The sequence below is a fragment of the Camelina sativa genome, chromosome 19 (assembly GCF_030686135.1).
Source record: "Camelina sativa cultivar CO46 ecotype springtype chromosome 19, ASM3068613v1".
In the NCBI taxonomy this organism is placed as follows: domain Eukaryota; kingdom Viridiplantae; phylum Streptophyta; class Magnoliopsida; order Brassicales; family Brassicaceae; genus Camelina; species Camelina sativa.
Genome location: NC_141898.1, coordinates 17301867 through 17322902, shown reverse-complemented (window position 1 = coordinate 17322902; position 21036 = coordinate 17301867). Strand labels below are relative to the sequence as shown.

Genomic DNA, 21036 nt, shown 5'->3' with positions numbered 1-21036 from the left:
TTTTTGCAAAAATCTTTATAAAAAAAAGAGTGTTCATGTAGTTTTCATTGCACATTAGGATTTTGTTTAGCATGTTTCATATAGGACTGTTTAATATTTGCATTAGGGATCTATGATGAGTTTAACCTTGTTAGCTTGTTTAAATTCACTAAACTAGGATCAATGCCCAAGTTAATAGTATTTTGATGCTAGTTGAGTAGCTAGAAGCATAAGATTGAACCAAGCTTTGAATTCCTGCATTGCATTTGGTCTAAATTGAAGCATGTTGTGATTTGATGTCATTTCCTACTTATAAGAACCTAATATTGACTTTTAATTATCAATTTGTGCATTGCTTTAAACTCATGGATACCATATACATATTTGGATCATCTTTATCCATTCTACCACTCTTGTTGATCCAAGTAGCTGATTTAATCATTAAGATCAGTTTCCAATACCCTTAACCAATCCTTCTTTCAAGCCATGTTTATTCTTGTGTGTGTAAGGCCTTTTTGGGATTGAGCTTGGTAGAAAGTGTTAGGTTTGAACTGACAAGAGTAAAGCCTTGTGTAGTTCTAGTTTGCAATTTTCAAACTAGATAGTACTTGGTGGTTTAATTCTTGGGTTTGGGACTTGGTTGTTTTGAAAAAGAAAGGAAAAGAAAAGAGAAAAAGAGATAGAAAAGGTTAGAGTCTTTAGGAGGGGAATGTGTTTACGTAAATTTAAGCTCTAGTGAAAGAATAGGAAGTATGAGATTGTTAAAGATGGTTCTAATCAAAGAAAAAGAAAGAAAGAAAAGAAGATTCTAGCAAAAAGCTTTTATGTCTTAAAAACAAAAGAAGAAAAGGGAACCGTAGCAAATAAGAAAGAAATCCATTCCACTAGTTGATTCAAATAAGAAACCTCTCCTAAGGCTTAAAAACAAAAGAGAAAAGGGTATTTGAGAAGAGATGAAGATAAGGGGTAGAACTAGGACAATTTGGGATTAGAATGATAGGATAAACATTTTGGGTGCCTTTGGGTAGACAAGATTTTGTTCTTGTATGTGTCTAAGTGTTCTTACCTTTAGCTTTCTTCTAAAGCTCAATCCATTTTTATGAGAGAACCCTTATATTGATAAGCCCCACTCTAAAGAGAGACCATCATTGTCTCTAAACCATCATTGTTTCTAAACCAAACCAAAACGACCATTTAAATCAACCGGTCGAACCAAAATTGATGGTGTCAATCAATACTCCCCTTGGTGTCGATCGACTTCCACTCCCAAAGTCCACAATGTGGTTCGCAGATGTGACAAGACATCACTTAGAACGACAAGGAGCGGAGTGGAGTTTGGAAGAAGTTAATACCGGTGCGTTAACTGAAAAGTGTGACGTACAAGATCTCGGTCAAAAGATGAATAATTTAGCTTGCGGAATTAACAGATCGGAGATCATATTGTATTAAGTATAAATATATAATAGTTAGTATAAAAGAGAGGAAAAATGTAATAAAAGAGGATCTGAGTTTTCCAAGCAAATAACAATAATAATTTCACTTGGGCAATTCATTTATTTTCAAAGTTTCTGAGTGCTTACAATTCAGAGTTCGGTACAACGAATAGGATAACCACTTGATGTTCATATATTTCACCTTGTTTTACCTTAGTATATTCACATCTTTTGCATGATTTACTATCTAGTTTGGCCATTATTGAGTAGCTTTAGGACTGTTTATGCATTAGAGTAGAATTGCATTGCATTTGCATAGTTTTTAGCATAAGCAGGTGATTTTGGATCCTAAGGAGCATGGAAGGATGCTGAAGAGGATTGGAGCTATCAAGTGAAGAAGACAAGGGAGCTAGAGCAGAAGAATCAAGATCCGGAAGTCCACTCTATAATTAAGAAGAACATTCACAGAAAACATCGTAAATTCGTAATTAAAAAAATAATGATTAGATTAATTTCCTAATAATTTAAAGTGATTTTTTTTAAAGAAAAAAGAACTATTGACTATGGACAAAACCCAAACTAATTTTTGACTGAAATATTCAAATTGGTTTACCATAGTTGAAATGACAAGAGGATATAATAATTATAAGACTATGTGATTGCTAAAATTATTCAACACCCTAATTTTTCACTTTTTAACACTCCACTATTATAAACGGATAATTACGGATGTGATTTTCCATCACTTTACTTCTACTCCAAGTAACTTTTATCTTATCTATATCTATAATTATATTTATTCTATTCTTAGTTGTTAAGTAATCCTCCCTATATAAACATGTAAACGAGTGAAGTGTGTAATAAGATAGAGAAGTAGAGAGAAGAACTTCATTCATTTACTTACCTCTCGTCTCTCTTTCTATTATAATAATGTATATTATTATAGATATATATACACATACATATATAATATAATATTATTATATATTTGTGTTATATTTTATAATACGTTATTAGTACGATGTCTTTATTGCTGGAGCTTTTATGAGATAAGTAAATTTATATTGTTTTCATATATATTTATAAAACATAAATATTATAGACATCGTGAAATTATGCCTTTTTTCGGATTGATCATCGTAAATTTTAGACGTTATCTCCTTTACGATCAAATCTATAGCTAAATCATATCCGGATAGATCATTAGATGGTAGGCTCTGCCTCCTTTACGATCAAATAAAAGCTATGTCTTTTTCAGATAGATAGATCGTTATATATGGAAGGTTATGCCTCCTTCTAGATCTAACAAAAGACTATGTCTTTTCCAGAAAGATCGTTAAAAATAGAAAGTTATGCCTCCTATATGATCAAATATAAAGGCTATGTCATTTTCTGGATTGATCGTTATAATGCGATCAAATATATAGCTATGTTATATCTGAATTGATTGTTTAATATATGGTAGGCTTTGCCTCCTTCACAATCAAATAAAAGCTACTCCCTCCGATATGAAATAAGTGTCGTTCTGGAAAAATTCTCTTAGATTAAGAAAGTGAACAATTTGACTATTTTAACCTCAGAAAACTCAAGAGGAAAGAAAAAAATGACTTCACCAAGCAAACGCAGAGAAATGGAAATGATGAAACTGTAATCTTTTTTTTTCTTTTTAATTTCAATTTTGACTTTTTTCCTAATGTCGGTTTCTTATTGATGATTTTGAGGGTTGGATTGATCTTGTTTAATAGGATGATGAGCGAGGGACAAACCTTGGGATCATCTCTAATCTTTGGTATTTGATTAGTACAGAAGCAACATGACTCGGATTTTGGTTCAACGTGGTTCGTCAGGCAGTTCTTCCAACTCAACCCGCTCTTCTTCCTCTTCTGGCTCAGCTTCTTCCTCAGAACAGAGTCACAGATAAACAATAATACTCCAGTAACGATCGATGAAGAAATTACTGATGAAAAAAAGAAGATGAGGTTTCCGTTGTTGATCAACCAGAGTGTTTTGATGCTAAGAATGTCGTAGTGGACAGTGATGTACCTGTGGATAGAGAAGATGATGAAAGTTTGGTAGTTTCAGAAAATGTTCATGTTGAGAGTGAAGGTATAAATTGTGATTCTCCGTAAGTGGTGGCAGTAACCCTGATTCCATTTTGCTGTTTTTCATGTTTATGACTAACCCTCAAACCCAATATATATATTCATGAATGACTCTTCATATTATGTCTCTTGATATATCCTTGTATTTACAAGATTTGTTAATTTCAGTTTTAGTAATTTGTGTTCATTTAGTTAAGGTTATATTAGTAATTTAATTAATATTATCACATTGATAAGAAAGAACGACACTTAATAAAAAAATAAAAATCAGTCCTAGAACGACAATTATTTCGGATCGAAGGGAGTATGTCTTTTCTGGATAGATAGATCGTTATATATGGTAGGCTTTTCCTCCTTTACGATCATATATAAAGCTATATAATATATGAATTGATCATTTGATATGGTAGGCTTCGCCCCTCCTTCACGATTTAACAAAAGGCTATGTCCTTTCTGAAAAGATCGGTTTTGCCTTCTATACGATCAAATATAAGGCTATGTCATTTTTGGATTGATCGTTATACATATAGAGGTTCTGCCTCATTCATGATCAAATAAAAAGCTTTGTATTTTCCGGATCGATTGTTATATATGATAGGATGTGCCTACTTTACGATCAAAGAAAAGTTATGTCTATTAAATTCTTGGTAAAAGGCTATAGCTCTTATTTTATTATCTGAATTTATAGCTTATTTATTTAATTTTGTTTATTCGTAAAGAATTATTATATGTGTTATATAAGATTTAAAGACAATGAAATGTCTTTATAATCAAAAATATATTTCTCTTATGAGAATATATAAAGCATGTGTACATATATTTTATATAGTGCAAAAATAATTGGAAGGTCTAGATGAGGTAGTCTCTCGACTTCCAAAGACATCATATTCATAATAATCGATGTATAGTTTTCTCCAAAGTCTCAAAGAAACTCATGGAGTTTTAATGACATTTTATCTTAATAAAATTATTATGTTGAGGCTATAAATAAATATGGTGTTGTAAGATCGACCATATTGGAGACACGCATGTATATGATTATATCATGCAAAAACAAAGATGGCAAAATGATAGTAAATATGAAATTTTATATTGCTTTAAGCATAGCGTTACCGGTCAAGCCATCCCGGTCAAACAATGATATTAAAAATCATTGAGAATTTGTTCAGAGAAACAAAAGTTCTTTAAAAAGTATTGCATATCCCCGTTCACATTTCATGAAGTTGTAAGCATTGTATTTCATTCATATTTCAGGTAACATCTAATTGATGTTGAATTTATTTAAGTTTATTTAAATCTATTTAAATTTCTATTTATTGTTTATGGATTCGATGGTTATGTACCTCCTCCTTAATTATGTAGTAGGCTAAGCTTCCAGAATCATATAGTGTTGGCCCATTCACCATCTTTTTGGATTAACAAGCTCATTGTATATATATGATGGTTTGATTTCTTTAAAAAATCCCCAAATTAAACTCCAAATATAACCGATCTGAAAATAAGATTTGGTCAAAGGTGAATGGACATAGAAGTCATCATCTTGAGAGGGGTAATACTAATCTCACATCTTATAAAGATCTAAGATAATAGACATAACCGAAATAGGTATGTTGTTGATCCTAATGTGGGATTCAGTACGATATGAATGAACACCAAGAGTTATCATCTCGAGGGGGAGAATTAAAGGATTCCCACATCGACAATAAGTCGATAAATTTTTGTGAATTTGACACCCCATAGCGATATAACTATGGTGAAGTCATATCCTATAGTTTATCACATATATATGTCGCATGTGATAAAGTGGAACATCCATGATGTTCTCTCTTGAAATGAGCTATAATTAATCGTTCATAGCGCAACCCAAAGAGATTGCAAAACGGTTCTTGGTGATTTAATCTCCATGTCAAAACATGGAACATGCAGTTTTGCATGTAGTCAATATTATATATGAGACCAACAATTTATAAAGAAACATTTCTCCCATGTTATGTATTCATGGTTGGAGATCAAATATTTCTCATTTTGAATCTTATGGGTGTGTGATATATATTTTAAAATGCTCTTCTATACCACATAAAAATATCATCCACAGCGAATGAAATATATAGATGCGGGAGATTAGTCTCCGCTCTAATAATGTTAAAGCCATCTTATGAGAGATGTGCCTATTGCAAGATTTGCATATCATCATGTTAGATGATAAAGTTCTCCATCATTATGGGAGAATCATCGAATAGTTTTGGATCTTTGAACAAATGAATATAATGAATATGAACTTGAAAGTTCAAAAGTTCAACAGATCACCATTCACAATATATACTGCAAATCAAATGCAAAAAACTGATGGATGAGATTTCATATTGATCCTCACATAAATGAATATGAACTTGTAGTTCAAAGAAATCTCACATCTCAGCTAGAAATGCTCCAATAAATATATGTCTCTGGCGGATGACATACTAAGTCTATGGCACATAAAAGGTGATAGACTACTTTGGTTCCTAAGGTAAATCAAATCTTCAAAAAGAAAAAGGAGCAAATAAAAAAAAGAGGATTATACTCTCAAAAGAGGAGCAAATGAACTCCTAAATAGGAATAGATATACTCTTTAAGAAGAGCTAATAGACTCCCAGAGAGAAGCACATAGACTCCTAAAGAGGAGCAAGATACTTCTCAAGAAGAGTAGAGAAACCGATTGATATGGCTAATAACGAAATCAGGTACCTGAATAAAATCATTTATATAATGATTAAAGAGATCCTGATTAACCATGTCATTACGGAAAATTTGGAGACAAAGACATAATGTCGACAATAAAAATATTATATCGCGCAATGTGATTAATGAGGATCATAAATCTCCGCTCTGTGAGCGTATATAGATATATATTGACCAATAAAGAGGTAGTCAAGTCTATATATTGTATGAAAAACGAGTAATTTTTGGACTAGTGGTCCAAACATCAAAATGGTATAATGATATATAACAAAATGGTGTGTCGCTCCATGTTTTGTTAAAATACCCTATCAAACAAAATGGATGCTATTTGAATGGCTTGAAATATGCTTTATGGGATGCTTGAAGAGCTTATCCTGAAAAATATATGATATCATAATTATGTTTTCGAAAACTCATAACAGTGATGATTTTAAACATCATAAAAACTCTTAAAGAGTTATTTGGAATAAAAGATTTTGGAAAGACAAATATGTCTCCAAATATTCCAAACTAAACATCTATCGAAATAGATGTTATACTAATAACTTCTAAAGGAAGTCAAATAAATATATATATATATATATAATCATATAAGATCATATATAAATGCTGACGAGCATTTATATATCTTATGAATTGTACATAGCATTTTTTACTAATCTCATTGCAGCATATATCTAATTCTCTATGAGTAGATTTTTGAGATGAGTTAAAACATATCTTCTATTGCAAAGGTATGACCAACTTGGGCATAATATATTTTGGAACCCCCAAGTTTGGTTTAGTTGGTTTTGCAGATGGAAGATTTATACCGGATCAATATAAAGATATATCGCAAAACAACAACTTCACGACGTTTCAGTGATAGACTTTGACTGTCGCTTGTTCAAGTCATGCCAAAAATAGTTGTGCTTCATATGCCATATCGAGAATCCCTAATGGCTCAGATGATGTCGAACGTCAACCAATAGTTCTCTGCCTAAGACTGGAGCCTCATAACATGTTGGCGAACAGCTTTCGAACTGAAGGTTCGATCAGCATCAACTAGTTAATGCTTGTTGAGACCCACTAGCAAGAAGCAATCAAAGTAGTCACCAAAGCCAACAACACTGTTGCATGTGTTGCCCAAATTCAAAGGAAGCTACACCTAGAACGACAAAACAAGACATATTCCTCTCTTACACTCAAGAATTCTAGAAGAATAAGGAAGTTGATAGCCAGTCCATCAACTCAAGTAACAATGTAGCAGAGTTATACAAAGGTGCTTCCGACTACCTCATTAAATGCATCTTCAGAGATCAAAATCCATCTTTTGAAGATGATACTTCTAGGGAGAGAATATGATGATTCGCATGGCTGCACTCTTTTTCCCTTATCATGGTTTTTATCCCACTGGATTTTTCCATGACGAGGTTTTTAACGAGAGAGCAAATAACACGCATAATATCAACCTTAAAGGAGAATGCCAATGAGAACAAGATTCATCTGTTCCAGGGAAAGATTGCGTTACTGTACTCCTTTTCCCGAATCATGATTTTTTATCCTTAACGGTTTTTGCATGATAAAGCTTTTAACAAAACAGTATGCAATACATAAATGGTGATGGATAACCAAGGGGAAATGTTATAAACGGATAATTACGAATGTGATTATCCATCATTTTACTTTTACTCCAAATAACTTTTATCTTATCTATATCTATAATTATAGTTAGCCTATTCTTAGTTGTTAAGTAATCCTCCCTATATAAACATGTAAACGAGTGAAGAGTGTAATAAGATAGAGAAGTAGAGAGAAGAACTTCATTTATTTACTTACCCCTCGTCTCTCTCTTTCTATTATAATAATATATATTATTATATATATACTAGGTTTTCAATCCACACTACGCATGAGTTTATTTGATATATTTTGTTGAAAATTATATATAATTGATAACAGTAATAAAATATTATTTTATAAAAAAATTAAATTAGCATTAAAGAAAAAAAAAATTCAGATACACATTTTAAAAAATATATAAAAATTAGTTGTGTAATCAAATCAAATCTGATAAAAAAATCATGAATTTAACTCGACGTCAAGGCGAGGGAAATCAAACTGATGACCTCACATATCCTAAACAATTTTTATACATAGTGAAACTAAATACTTGAAATTCAACTGATCTGAAAAACGGAACAATTTTATCATCATGAATTTAACTCGTTTTCATATTTAATTGATCGCTATGACCTATGTTTTTATGTTTTTTATTCCATGTTTTCTTATTTTTCATATTCTTTCTTATCATTTTCATTGTCAAATTTTGGGGTAATTATCATCGTTACTTTTACCGTCTGGTTCTTCGTTATACTCTTTTTATTCATCTTCCTCGTCAACTTCTTCACATTCTTCCACTGAAAAACATTTTTTTAGACTACCACACAACTTGTTAACCCATCAAACTCCAAGAACAAAATCATTTCTTTTCTCATAAAAATAAAAAATAAGATAAAAAAAAATAATGAAAGAATATTAACTCATCTATAAAATCATACACAAAAATATATTTTACAGCTCATAAGAAATAAAAAGCACAAACGTAGATAAATAAGATAATTTATGTATTACATCAATATTTATAATATTTTAAATTTTTAAAAGGTTTCGAAATATAAAATTTGAACCTTTTAAAAAGTTTCAATATTATAACTTTTAAAAGTTTCAATATTTATAATATTTAAACTTTTAAAAATTTGAAATATTCTCATATATTTTTTGAAACTTTTTAATGTTTTAGTTTGATCAAATAAAAAACTGGATCAAACCGAATAAAACTATTAAACTGGGACGTTTGATAAATCAAGCTTTCCTGCTCATTCGTTGTTGAAAGCATATTAATCTTATTTATAATGGTTCTGAACCATTGTCTAAAAATTTTCTAGCCGATGTGGGATATTGTACATAGTTTTTTTATTTCTATAAATTTAAAATTTTCCTTTTTCTAAATAAGATTTAAAAATGTTATTTCTGGAAATTTAAAAATGTTAATGAATGGCATGTCAAATCCTGATAGGATGTTTAAAATAATTCTTAATATTGAAAATTTTGGAAATTTAAAAAAATGTTAATTAGTGACATGTTTAATCTCTATTGGTGGTTTAAAATCCTAGGTGGACAGCTTAAGAAGTTTATAGCTCCTACTTTTTATTAGTATAGATTTATATACACACATACATATATAATATAATATTATTATATATTTGCGTTATGTTTTATAACATCCACTTCATTTTTTCTTTCTTCCACAAATCATTCAACACCCATCTAAATTTTGAACACTACCATGGTTTTATTTAATAAAATTCAACACTCTACCCCACAATTTTTATTTCTTATTTTTCACATATATTTTTATTTTTGGGATTGCATATTAATAACAATTAGATTAATTTTAAAATATCAATTAAAATTAAATTAAAATTAACTAAAAGTGACATAATTTTTTATAAAGATTTTGATAATTTTATGTTCTCTACTAAATTTTTTGAATTAATAAAAATGAAACTAATACAATACAAAGAACTAAAATTACAAAAAACTTCAAATACAATATGATACAAACACACAACACAATTAATAATTAACAGACATAACTTCGATAATACATGCGACTAAACTTACAAACAAGAAAACTCTTAAATCACACAACACACGAAGACAAAAAAATTTCTTTAATCTCGGAACATTCCAAAATTTGCCTAGATGTGTTTGACTAGATCTGCTTGCAATTCATGATGCCCACTTGAATCACGTAACTCGGATCTAGCTCGTACATGATTTTCAAATGCAGGTAACACCTCGGTTGAGAATGGTTGTGATGTACTAGAATACTTGCCTCAGATTGATCATAATCAGTCTAATGTTGAGCATATGTATCTCGTTCATCCTCAACAATAATATTAAGCAATATGATACATGATCGCATGATGATAGCCAAATCGGTTATGTCCCACATAGGAACTGGTTCGCGAATGATTTTAAATCGAGCTTATAAGACTTCAAATGCACGTTCGATGTCATTCTGACATCCTTCTTGATGTTGTGCGAATAACTTGTCGAATTGATTTAACGAAAGTTGGATACGAAGGATAGATACTGTTGGCTAGATAGTATGCCATATTATACGAACGTTGGTTCACAAAAAATGTTGTCAACAATGCTGTATGTTCCACATTTAATCCATCCACTCAATAAAACCAAATTATACTCAGTTGTCCATTTGGGATTTTTCTGACGAGTAGAAGTTGAATCTAATGAATTTGGAGTGGCTTCATCAGGACCGCTTATCCCTTCAAGATTCATTTGAGTAGAAAATCCAGGAAATTCAATTGATCTAAGAACATTCTCATTATTAATTGGAGGAGGTGGTTGAGATGAATATGGCATCATCAATCCATAATATTAATGATAGTTTGGAACAGATGATGGCATAGAAAAATTTGGTGGAAAACCATAATTTGGAATATTTTGAGGTTGGTTGAAAGAAGGATTTTTACATTAATAATTGCTATGATTTGGACAGGAAAAATAATAATTAGTAGAATTTTGCGTAGAATTATTGTTGGAATATTTGGATACGGAAAAAGAAAATTAGTGGAATTTTGCATAGGATTATTTTTAAAATCCATTTGACAAAAAAAAAAATCAAAGATGGAAAACAAGAGTTTATTGGAGAATAATAAGAAAATTATGTTAGAAATGATATTTTTTTTTATGTGTCTAAATGAAATGAACCAAGTGTCTCGAGTCAGGATCTTTGTTGTCAAATAGATGGATCCTGGAAAGGATCCGACCCCAACTCTGGTTTGGGGTGGTGGTGTGATAATGGCAATGCTAAGACCCTTTTGTTGGGTGCTCGATGTCTTCGGAAAAGTCTTTCCCCGCTTCATGCAGAGTTAGAGGCTCTAATTTGGGAAATGAGTGCCTCCTTGCCAACGGAGTTGGCTGTTAGTGCTTTGCAACAGATTGTTCAGAATTAGTAGCAATGATCCAATCTCCTGAAGATTGGCCCGCATTATCAAATATCTTAGACGATTTCCATATGCTAAGGGCGGCTTTCCACTTTTCTCCTTGTCGAAGATTTTACATTCCTTGAATCTGAAGGCGGATTGCCTTGCACGGTCGTCTAGAACTGTAATTTCTGCACTTTCTTTTGTAAATAATTTCCTTCCGGTTTGGGCTACCAATCATGGAGTTCTTTTCTAATTAGTGTTTGGTTGACAAAAAAAAATGAACCAAGTGTCTATTTATAGAGTTTAAAAATTATGATTTTTTATCTAATTTTTATATAAAAAAATTTATTTGTTATATAATAATTGATCCTAAATAGATAGGATGAGATAAAAATCTCTAAAATCAGAACCGCGAATTACAATTTAACAAGTGTCATAATCTTAAAAAAAAACCTTCATTCGCCGAACATGTGTGTGAAATAACACTCCAATTAATACTTGACATGTGGCAAGTGTGGCCCCAATTAATACTCAGTTTTTTTAACAGCCTCATTGTGAAGATTCGACAGTTGAAATATAAATTCAACACTCTAAGACTTAGACTATGTACAACGGTGTTGTTGAATAAATTATACAATTGTTGAACCCTTACAATGAGGGTGTTGAATAAAGAATATAAAATAATGTGGATTAAATCAAATTGAATTCTTTCAATTAATTGAATATCAAAAACTAGGACGTTAAGGACTGTGACAACCCGTCTCGTGGACCCCACTAGTCCGCCACTAGCAGCTCCATGGACCCCAAGCTGGCCTTACAGGGCATCGATCCTAACCCCTCACTGTGGAAAGGAAATCACATCCAAATCCACCAGTAGGTGACAGCTTGTACTGTGGAAAGGTTGTTAAAGGGTGGGACCAGAGTTCGAGAAACGCCTGGCGCACCAATAACCTATTGGTGGATTTGGATGTGATTTCCTTTCCATGGTGAAAGGTTAGGATCGATTCCCTGTAGGGTCAGCTTGAGGTTCATGGAGGCAGCTAGCAGAGGGTTAGTGGGGTCTACGGGACGGGTTGTCAGAAGGACACATGATACATTCTGAAAGATATAAGGCAGAGAGAATGATAATCACACGCATGCAAAGCAAGTGAAACGCAAGTCTACCTCTCTCATGCATATTTTTATGATAATCACACGCATTCAAAGCATGAGTTTTTATTATATTTTTACATCATCCTCACTGTTTAACATCAATTATTTCATAGAGCTCTAATGGAAGACATGCAAAAGATAATTTTATGACAGTAAAAGGTGTAACATCTGCAAACCGGTTTGGTTTGTTTAGAGATGTGTGTCGATCGATACAGTAGGTGCATCGATCGACACAGTCTATATCGGGTTCGATCGGTTTGTTTTAAATCGTCGAATTAGAGCGGTTTATAGCTCTGGGCATATTACCCTGAACCCAAATCCGGCCCGAAGTAGAGGGTTCGGGTTGGGTTTGGGTAGTGTGTAAAACCCAATCGGGTGTAATACGTTTAATGATCGGATATCCGATCGGGTTCGGATTTTACCCGATACCAAAAAGAAAACCCGATACCCGAACATAATACACACATTACATATTATATACCTAAATCCCTAAATCCCTAAAACTAAAATCCCTAATTTCGATTCTTCCTATTTTTTCTACAAGTCTGTTCGGTTTCCCATCTCCAATTATTTAAAATAGAGATCATCCCCAATTATTCAAACTGGAAACACCAAGAGTTGTCGCATCTTCTCCTCCTTCTGAAACTTCACGAAGGAAATCGAAGGTTTGTCTTCTTACTCTGCATCTTTTGAACCTATATTATGTTCTTGTTCTTTGCTCTTGCTCTGATGGTGAAGTGTTTGTCTTTTGTTGTGAAGCAACTTGGTTTTGATTGATTACAATTTGACAAGTATTTGTTTATGACGCTTTTTCTTTTTGATGGAGAAACTGTTTTCTTGACTGTTATTTAAGCAATTATACGGATACAATTTTTGACTGTTAATGATGATGCGGCTTAATTTTTGGCCGAGCCTTGCTTGATGATTATTGTTATTGATGATGCGTTTTGGTTTGAATGTGCAGATGGACTCATCATCTCCAATTTTTGATGATAAAGAGAGAGATATACACGAAGAAGAAGAGTTTTTAACACCTGAGTCTAACCGAAGGGGGAAAGAGAAACAAACACGCAACAGCGGTTCCGAGTCTGAGCAACCTGAGTCTAAGTCTCCAAAGATTCTCAACCCAAGATCAAATGTGTGGCAACACTTCACAAGATTGAAGGACAACCATGACAAAGGTAACTGCAACTATTGTGGAAAGGAGTTGAGTTGTCCAACAAAATCAGGGACAAAAACCTTGTGGAATCATCTAAAAATCTGCAAGGCATACAAAGCATGGGAAGAATGTCAAAATCTTAGCGAAGGTCAACAAGTTATTAATAAAGATGGGAATTTTACATTCAGAAAAAGTGCCTGAGCATATTTTTAGAGAAACATTGAATGAAATGGTGGTGATAGGAGATTTACCATTGTCGTTTGTAAAAGGAATGGCACTTAAACACTTTTGCAACAAGGTGATGCTTCTATCTTATTTTGCGACTTGTTTTAATATACATGACTCTAATATACATGATTCTAATTGATTTTTTCTACTTAGGTAAACCTATACAAGCCGCATTCAAGAAGGACAGCAGGAAGAGATGTAGTAAAGATGTTTGCTGAGAGGAAAGCTACTCTTAAAAAATGGTTTCTCACTACCAACCAAAGAGTCTCACTAACAACTGATATATGGGTTTCCTCTGTAACCGGTACTGTTTTTTTTTTAATCAAACTTTCAATATATTCTCATCAATGTTTTTACTCAATTAGTGAAGATGCTTATCAATGTTTTTTTTATTCACGGGTTCAAGTTATATGGTTATAACTGCACACTACATTGATAAGAATTGGCGTCTTAAGAAGGTAATTATAGGATTCAAGCATGTTGAAGATCACAGAGGTAAAACAATCGCCAATACACTGCTGAAATGTCTAGCTGAATGGGGGATATAAAGGCTGTTTATTATTAATGTTGATAATGCAACAGCTAATACTAGTGCTTTGAGTCAGTTTCAGTCTGCTTTCTCTTTAATTAGTGAAGATTCTCTGGTTCTTGATGGGGACTTTATGCATTTGAGATGTGATGGGCATATCATTAACTTGATAGTGAAGGACGGTATGACTGAAATTGATTCAAGTGTGGCTGCAGTTCGCAATGCAATCTCATATGTTAGAGCGGGTCTAAATTGGAGGAAGTCATTTCAGATGAGAGTCGATTCTGGTAGGTTTTCAAAGGAAAGTTTGCCATTAGATGTCTGCAATAGATGGAATTCGACATTTTTGATGTTGACTAGGGCAATAAAGTTCAAAGGAGCATTTGATAGGATGGAGTTTGAAGATAAACTGTATAATGATCATTTTTTAGAGACTGAAAATGGAGTGAAAAGGATTGGACCTCCTCAGAAAAATGATTGGCGTAAAGTTGAAAAGTTAGTGAAGTTTCTAAATGTCTTCTATCATGCGACATTGGTTGTATCCGCCTCTACTACTATGAATGCATTTAAGTGTTATAGTGAGATAGTTAACATAGCAATGAAGCTTCAGTTGCTTTGTAATAATGTTGATAGTGAAGTGAAAGTAAATGCAGAGAAGATGTTTGACAAATTCGACAAGTATTGGGATGGCCTGCATAACATCAACAAGATGTTAGTTATTGTCAGTGTCTTCAATCCGAGAATGAAGATGCAATATGCAAATTTGTGTTTTGAGGAGCTATATGGGGAAGAGAGTTTAACAGCTAAGACATTGTATGATTCGGTTCTAAATATCGTTCGTGATATGTATAAAGAGTATTCTACAAGATCCAATGCAAAAGCAAATGAGGAACTTTCTCAGTCTCAGTCCTTAACTCAGAATACGCAAGAGAGACAAGCAGACCTAGTATTTGACTCGATGGAGGATGAGTTTGATGGCTACAACCCAGTGGACTATAAGTATGATACGCTGCTTAAGAGGATTGGAGTTAGAAACACAAATGAATTGGATACTTATCTCAAGGAAGAAGTTGAGAATCCTGATTTGATGATGGGAATTGAGTATGATGTACTCTCTTGGTGGAAAGTCAATAGTGGCAAGTATCCCATTTTATCTCAGATGGCTAGGGATTTATTTGCTATGCAGGTGTCTTCAGTTGCTTCTGAAAGTGCTTTTAGCACTAGTGGAAGGCTAATCAACCCATATAGAAGTTGTCTCACACACTATATGGTTGAGATTTCGATATGTACAAAACAATGGCTCAAGCAAGACCTCAAGTTTGAAGATACAGTGCTTACAAGAAATGCACTGATTCTTGCTGACTTTGAGTTTGAGGATGAGCTTGAAAGAGGTTTGTTTCTTATCTTGTTTAATGCTTACTATCTAAAAGTTTTTGGTGTTAATATAAACTTATCTCTCAATGCTTGTAATTGTTTTTTTTTAGAGTTTGAAACTGATTCAGAAGGACCTTAAGTTATTCACATCACAAAAGGGAAGATGCAAAAGAGAAGTGAACCAAAGAATGAAAGAAGCTGTTTTGGAAGATTTCAAGTTGATTTTCTCTTTATTTTCGAATACTTGAACTTCTCAATTATTTGTAGAATGTTTTGGAAGACTTAAATTTCTTTTTTCTTTTGCTTTGAACATTTGACATTGAGTTTAAGTGCTTAAATTTCAGGTTAAGTGTTTGTTATTCACATTAGGTGTTTAAACTTGATCGGGTTTTGATCGGGTTTTGGACAATCCAATCGGTTTCTTCGAGTTTCAGGTATACCCGAACAAAACCCAAACCCGAAAGAACCTGATCTGAACCCGACACGATAGTATATAAAACCCGATCGGGTTCTATATGTGTAAACCCAAAAACCCGAAAACCCGAACCTGATTACCCGAATGCCCACGACTAGCAGTTTGGGTTAAGATAAGTCCTAAACCAGGGTTTATAAGCTGAAAGTCGAGTTGAGGGTTTACACAGCCGTTTATTTGTCGTTTCATAGAGAAAAAGAGGAGAGAAAAGTGTTCTTGAGAGTTATTGTTAGTTTTTGGAGATTTCTAGATGTTCTTGGGAGATCTGAGGCTAGGATCGTGATAGAAGCTTGCTCGAAGTGTGTTTTCTCGGTTTTAGATTCAGAATCTTCTTATTGCAAAGGTGAGTGCATGACCATGACTTATCTAAGCTTGAGATTCTCTGATTTTCGTGTTTATGTGTTATGTGGTTGATTCCTTGGTTTTTTGAAGTGTTTCATAGTACTTGAGGCTTTGTGAGACTCCTTTGTGGCTTTGGATCAAGTTTGGTGCGTTTAGGAACAGAGATATGGCGTGGAGCTTCGAGGAGAACGATGCTCGGCATCTGCGTCGATCGACACAATGAGTGTGTCGATCGACACAATGCAAGGACGGCGCGATAAAACTTGTGAGCATCGATTGATGCCATGGGGAAATGTCGGTTGATGCAAATTAGGGTTTTCACTAAATGTCAAGCATGCGTCAATCGACACAGGGGTTGTCTCGGTCGACGCAACTTCTGTCCGGGTCGATCGACACAAATAGTGTGTTGGTCGACATCAACCTCCTGGTTTGTTTGTAATGTTTGTTGTGTGAATATCTGATCCGATCCGAACTGAAAAATTAAAATATCTGAACGGATTCTAAATTTCAAGATCCAAAAATCCGAATCTGAATCCGATCCGAACCAAAATCCAAATGGATATCCAATCATGCCCAAAATATAAGTATATAGTAATAATATCTTAGTAATATTTATACTTGTAATAACTTAGATGCCTAAATGTTTAAGTTTTTGGATATTTTAAATATTTTCATGTATTATAACTATTTTTGAGTATATTTAGGTAAAAATATTTTGGTTCTTTTCAAGTAGTTTGAATAGATTTGGACACAAAATTTTGGATTTTTGAGTACTTTGGATAACCGATTCCGACTTTGAAAAATCTGATCCAAATCCAACCCAAAATTTGATAATATCCGAACGGATTTTAGAATTATAAATTCGAAACCGAAATATCAGATCCAAATCCAATCCGAAATATCCGAACGCCAGGCCTATGTGTGATGGTCATTGTATTCTCAATTGCTTGTGTGTATAGCCTAGTAGATGGGAGGATTGACTCACTGAATATTTATGATAATACTCATGCATCTCAATTGGTATTTGTGGTGCAGGTAAAGGCAAAATATGATCGTGGAATCAAGGCAATGAAGAGAATGATGTTTAAGAGGCTCGGTTGTTTTGTTCTATGCTATTGTTAGGTTGCTAGAATGTAATGTAGTTGTCTAGAACGGTTGTTTAGGTTACTGGTTCATTGTTCTATAACTTGGTTTATACTATGGATTTGTTTGGATATATGTTATTGATTTATTTGTTTTGGTTATTTAATTAATTGGTTTAATATTTGGTTATTTCCGTTGTTTGGTTTGAATGTGGTTAGGTTGTTTATGAATATGGGTCTTGGATCACTAGTTTATTATTATATTAAAAAAAACGGGTCGGATCGTTTTACAAGATAACCATATATTTATCTCATATTCATCACTTAATTAAGTGATGTGCGTTTCTTTTAGTTTTAGTTAATAATAAAAGATTAATGACTTACTAGCTAAGCTGCATGGAATCAGAAACGGGTACGTGAAAGCAGAAGCGATTGGAAGCGAAGAAACGGATTTGAAAAAAAAATAGAAAGCGGATACGCATTGGAAACATTTATATATATATATATATGATTTAGATACCAAAAATTATAATTTAATTTTGTCTAGCTTATAAAAAAGTTGCAATATACTTGAACTAAGAAGTAACCCCGTGCTACAGCATGGACAAAATACTTTTATATAAATTTTAAATTCATTAATTAAAATATGGTATTACTGTATCATTTTAAATATATAATTTAAATATTTGTACAATATTGGTATAAAATCCAAATATAGTATTTGAATTTGGTTTCAATTTGGATTATTATGCATATATAACCTTGAAGTATCTACTTTGGAATAGGAAACACGTCTCTTCCCGTCCCATTTTGTCTTGTCATGTTCTGTCTTGTCATGTTGCGTCTCCTCTCATCCTATATCTATCAAAAAATTTATATCCTATGATTGTTCTTTTTTTAATATTTACTCATTAGGAAATATTTTTATTAGAAAATGGGTCAGAAATTTAGACGAAATATCCAAATTCTTCTTAAATATTTAATTTTTATTTAGTTAGTTGAAATTATCCAAAAATAAATAGAATTTAAAAAAACTATCTAACTGTTTTCAAAAATACCAAAATTCTCAAAGTTGTTCCAAAGTGGCTCATTACTTCACGAAATATATAAAATCTCCATTTGAATATTTAATTTTTACAGTTAGTGGAAATTATAATTCTCAAAAACTCTGAAAAATATTTTCAAAAATACCTTAAAAACTCAAAATATCCATCTCAGATTAGTTCTTTACATATCACATAGTGTATCTTTTTAAAAAAAAATCGTTTAAGTACAATTTTTTTAATTATACGAATTAACCGTTTTTTGTCACATCCACTATTTCTCATTGTATTACCATAAATAGGCCGGACATAATCATAATTTCATTTACATGGTACATCAAAAATTTTAGTTTTAGATGTTTTATGTTTAATGGCATACACAAAAAAAAATTCTTTATCAGGTCTTTACAATAATGATTTCTAATGAAATGTAATTTATTGCATATAGGCTTTCAACAGAGACATTGATGATAAATTATGAATGAGTTGTTTAATCACGGACTGTTGATGGTGGAACAATGAAAGACATTATTGCCTATGTTTTTGACCACCATAACATTAGTATATTTTTCAACGGAAGTCGGAACACAAATTTCTTAAAGAGGACGCAAAATACAGTAAAACCTCTATAAATTAATATTTTTTAAATTAATACTCGCTATAAATTAATAAAAAAATTTGGTCATGAGTTGGACCGGTATAAAAAATGACATATTTTGATAAATTAATAAGATAATAATTTTTTTGGAAATCCTATGTAAAAATATGGTCCCATCAATATCATAAATTAATAATCATATAATATTAGTATATATATATATATATATATCTAAGAAAATCTAGTGAAATATGACTATATTGTTGTTTGCATATTCTTGAATTTGTATTTTTATTGGAGCTCATCTCTAATATTTTTCATTGTCGTTTTCTCAAATCGCATCCAAAAATTGTAAAGAGTTATAAATGTGATAATTGTTTTTTTATATGTAATTGGTTCTAAAACTACCGCAATATCTTATTCGACTTCATCATTACCATGAATGATACTAGTAGCAATTTCTTATAAACTCTAAACTTCTAACATCTATCATTTTTACCTACACTTTAAACTTAGCAATTACGATAAACAAGATTATAAATTAAGAAAATTCTTTACAAATATGAATAATAACAAAAGTATCTTATTTTGTAATACAAAATTTAAAATTATGAAAATTAAAAATCTCTTCATAAATTAATAAAATATTAATTTATCGATAAATCAATAATTATTAATTTATCGATAAATTAAAACCTCTATAAACTAATAAAATTTCATGGTCCCGACTTTATTAATTTATAGAGGTTTTACTGTATTGTTAAAAATGAAAAATCTCAGATCCGACCCAGTAACCCACATGTTTATTCGAATTATAAATGATTAGTTGAAGATTTATCTTACTATTGTTAGTTTGTTTAAAAACGTTTCAATTAATAGTAGGTATATTTAAGACAATAAGTCCACAAAATATCCATGTGTAATTTGGTTTTAATTTCTTTATAATAAATTGGGGGAGACTTTGTCTTCCTATTTCTCGTCTTATTACTTGCATTAAATCTAAGTTAACTTTTAATTATTTGATTCTATTTCAATTGATAAGTTTTATTCATATGTGATTACAAAAATACAAATATCATAGTGAATAAAAATGGAGGGGTTGATACTAAAATTAATAAACAAAATATTATAAAGTATAAAAATTGAATATATTTTGAAATAAAAGGTGTAAGAGAGAAGATTATATGATGTATTTGGATGTTGAATAAAAAAAAGAGAATTTAAATAAATCTACCACAACATCTTCGTATTTTTGGTAGAAGTCTACAGACATTTGGCAGACTAACAAAAAATCTGCATATTTTCTACAAACCTCTAAATTTAAGCAACAGAATCAGATTTAGTCTACAAAAAAATGTTAAATCTATACTAATAAAAAGTAGAAGATACTCCTAAGGCTGTCCACCTAGGATTTTAAACATCCAATCGGAATTCGACATGTCACTAATTAACATTTTTTAGATTTCCAGAATTTTCTATATTAAGATATTTTTTAAACGATCAATTAGGATTTGACATTTGACATGCCATATATAACATTTTTAAAATTTCCAAAAAAGTTTAGAAAAAGGAAAAAGGCTTTCCACCTAGGATTTTAAGCATCCAATCGGAATTCGACATGTCACTAATTAACATTTTTAAGATTTCCAGAATTTTCTATATTAAGATATTTTTTAAACAACCAATTAGGATTTGACATGTCATTCGTTAACATTTTTAAAATTTCCAGAAGTTTTTAGAAAAAGGAAAATTTGAAATTTATGTAAATAAAAGAACTATGTACAATATCCCACATCGACTATAAATTTTTTAGACAATGGTCCAA

At 31.7% G+C, this 21036-nt stretch overlaps 1 long non-coding RNA gene across 1 annotated transcript; it reads left to right on the top strand.

Moving 5' to 3' along the window:
- Positions 1-2271: 2271 nt before the first annotated feature.
- On the top strand, positions 2272-3701 carry LOC104766912 (uncharacterized). The gene is made up of 2 exons (XR_764149.2): positions 2272-3059; positions 3158-3701. It is a non-coding gene; the product is annotated as an uncharacterized LOC104766912 (long non-coding RNA).
- Positions 3702-21036: the final 17335 nt, after the last annotated feature.